The sequence below is a fragment of the Anabrus simplex genome, chromosome 1 (assembly GCF_040414725.1).
Source record: "Anabrus simplex isolate iqAnaSimp1 chromosome 1, ASM4041472v1, whole genome shotgun sequence".
Lineage (NCBI taxonomy): Eukaryota > Metazoa > Arthropoda > Insecta > Orthoptera > Tettigoniidae > Anabrus > Anabrus simplex.
In genome coordinates, this window is record NC_090265.1 from 448485192 (window position 1) to 448488840 (window position 3649).

A 3649-nucleotide genomic window follows, 5' to 3' on the forward strand; every position below is an offset into this window, starting at 1 on the left:
TGATAGCCACATCAAGGTAGCCATAGCTCGAATTCCAGAAATTATACATTACATTTTTGAAATGTAAAGCCATGTCCATATAGTTCATATTGGTTGTAGAACTGTAAGTTTCACGGTTATGATCACGGAATGAAGCTACAATTTCCCCTTTAATTGAGTAAAATATAATAGAATAAATATATTTATTAGTGACCCACCCTATATTTCATCTTTGTACAGTTAAAAACTATTAAATGTTTCATGATTCATATAAAAGAATCGTGAAAATTATCGGTAAGATTTTTGTCACTATTCCTGACTTATTTCTCTCCTATTTGCACAATGCTGTAATAATTTGTTTTTATACCGAGAAACAATCATAATATTTCCGTTTAGTGGAGAGTAAAATCTAACCTCAACATGTGATAAAGGTGTTTTAATTTACAGTAAAATAGTGGAGATGAGACAACATATCAGTAAAGGAGCGCGAAACTATTTCATCATTTTATTTCTTTGCATGAAAGTTAAAGTTTGGATTTTGTTAATTTAATGCAGCATTTGGCAGTACGCTAACTTCATAATGAAATTATTACGTTTTCTTCTTTGCTCGTAGGAGGTGATGAGTGGGCATCTTAGCATCATCGCCATTGTTTGTCGGTAAGTAGCACAACTCTCCTTTGTACACATGGTCGGTTCTATTGACAATAGTGTTCCGCGCGGTGATTTTGAGAAGAACTGGCATTTCATACTTGTTCTCTATAGTGCTGATCACATGTGTAAAGCTCTGCTTTGTTGGAGTATTTACACGAAAGAACTGGGCAGAAGTATATAAAAACCCGGATATTTCAGAGAAACTTTCCACAGACAGTTTATGTAATAGTACTCTGTTAATATCTGCACTATACCTTGTCCAGGGATAGTACATGTTTTTCTTAGATCAGAGGCTGAAAATACACATCAAGTAAGAGATCTGGGATATCTCGATAGAATACAGTCGATGGATACCGAAGCGTAGTTGTTATCACTATTGAAAGCGAGTTCCACCAGAAACGAAGCAATTGTTGATCTGCGAAGGAACGCATGGTTGTGACAAGATGCCCTCTGCTAATTGTAAAAACAAACATCCACACGTTCTGTCCTAGTAATCTGATTATACCTTGGAAGTGATGACATAATCACTGGGCCATCAGTCTATGGACTGGTTTGATGTAACCCTCCAAGACACTCTAGGTTTTACTCTTCAGCTTGATTCCCTCCGACATCCACTCTTATCATATGGTCATATTTATGGCTTGATTTTCCTCTATCATTCATATCCTTACAGTTACTCTTATAACCAACAGAATAAATACTCTACGGTGAATGGTGATCATGTCCTCCCAGCGGACCAAGCACCATTCCGAATAAGCATCCCCCGTCTCAAGTGTTATTAATAAAGGGGAAATATCTAAGAAAATATTCCTGAACAGTGTAACAGGATATTCATAAGAGGACATGTGTTTTTCTTCATTGCGTCTCTTTTTAGGATATAAAGTACAATATCTACGACGACCTTTCGACGGCCATCCTTGACATGCAAAAGTTGTGTTGCTAATGCACATATTTTGTAGCTATGCACGTAGCACAGACTTAACGGGGTACCTTTTAGTTATTGTATCGCCTTCATTGGTAATATTTTGTGATATATAGTGGGTAGTGAGTGTAATTTAAACAATTAATTTGCATCTTGGATGTTAAACTACACTGAGCAAATATTACACCAACATCATCGCACGAAAGAGACTAGAGCTTAATAGATGATATATTATTGGTTCGTTATACAGACAGGTAGCTCAGACCCAAATGTCAGTGTCGAAATGCTTCGTTTGTAGATGCATAATAATAATAATAATAATAATAATAATAATAATAATAATAATAATAATAATAATAATAATAATAATAATAATAATAATAATAATAATAATAATGAAATGGCGTATGGCTTTTAGTGCCGGGAGTGTCCGAGGACAAGTTCGGCTCGCCAGGTGCAGGTCTTTTGATTTGACTCTCGTAGGCGACCTGCGCGTCGTGATGAGGATGAAATGATGATGAAGGCGACACATACACCCAGCCCCCGTGTCAGCGAAATTAACCAATTATGGTTAAAATTCCCGACCCTGCCGGGAATCGAACCCGGGACCTTGGTGGCAAAAGGCCAGCACGCTAACCATTTAGCCATGGAGCCGAACAATAATAATAATAATAATAATAATTTATCTCCTTTGAACTGGAGTGTTTAGAATAAATGAGTGACACATTTCTAATATTAATAATGTTATTTGTTTTACGTCCCACTAACTACTTTTTTAAGGTTTTTGGAGACGCCGAAGTGCCGGAATTTTGTCCCTCAGGAGTTCTTTTGCGTGCCAGTAAATCTACCGACACGAGACTGACGTATTTGAGCACCTTCAAATACCACCGGACTGAGCCAGGATCGAACCTGCCAAGTTGGGGTCAGAAGGCCAGCGCCTCAACCGTCTGAGCCACTCAGCCCGGCTGACAAATTTCTGGCTCGCGACAAGCACTGTCTCGGAAGGTATCACATAGGCCGAAGTTATACTAAATATTCTGCACGAATTTGTAGTTATATACATTTATTAAATTAGTTTTCAGAATTGTACCGTGGATTGTTGCTCCGTCAGAGTGTAGTCGCAATATCTTCGTACATGTAAACAGTATATGTAACCCACATAATATTCTTCACCTTGCAGTGATCGTTTCCGAACGAAATTTCGTCTATAATGCCCATATTATTTTGTTGTTTTAGTGCCTGTATACGAGGGTTGAACTATAGGTGCCCTTACAGAGATCTGTTAAACAGGAACTTTAAGAAAGGGGCTTTTCCAACATCTGGTCTGTATGACCTACAACCGTACTTGCGTCGGCGGTACATATACCAAAAAGTGGAACTACACACAGATGATCAGCAAGGTACGTGCCCAAGGATGACACGCAAAATCGTGAAGCGTAACACACTTTTATTTCCTTTGCTGGCGAGACCTAGTGTGTACAATGAATTTCTGGCAAGGGATAGAAAAAAATTGTTACTTTCATTGACCTGAAAAAGAAGATCTTCCTAATTATTTTCCGTATGCAATTGCTAGTGACTAGGAGTTAACATAAACCAAGTTTGCACATGAATACAACATTTGTGTTTAACTTACCCTTAAATGCTGTCGATTTTGTGAGAAGCTGGAGCGTCGATATAATGCTTTCAAAGCAGTTTTTTAAATGTGCCAGAACAACAGGTCCATGCAATATAATCACTCTGAAATATCAGGGTCTTTTTTTTTTTGCTATTGGCTTTGCGTCACACCCACACAGATAGGTCTTATGGCGACGATGGAATAGGAAAAGCCTAGGAGTTGGAAGAAAGCGGCCGTGGCCTTAATTAAGGTACAGCCCCAGCATTTGCCAGGTGTGAAAATGGGAAAGCACGGAAAACCATCTTCAGGGCTGCCGACAGTGGGATTCGGACCCACTATCTCCCTGATGCAAGCTCACAGCCGCGCGACTCTAACCGCACGGTCAACTCGCCCCGTGAAATATCAGTTAACTGTGGTGCAGGAGTGGACATTTCTGTTGGTTCACAAAGACGAATATAAAATCTACGTCCTGCTAGGATTTC

At 38.9% G+C, this 3649-nt stretch overlaps 1 non-coding gene across 1 annotated transcript; it reads left to right on the forward strand.

The window, feature by feature from the left end:
- The first annotated feature begins 2893 nt into the window (after window positions 1-2893).
- On the forward strand, window positions 2894-3001 carry LOC137497186 (U6 spliceosomal RNA). Its single transcript, XR_011017720.1, has one exon. It is a non-coding gene; the product is annotated as a U6 spliceosomal RNA (small nuclear RNA).
- Window positions 3002-3649: the final 648 nt, after the last annotated feature.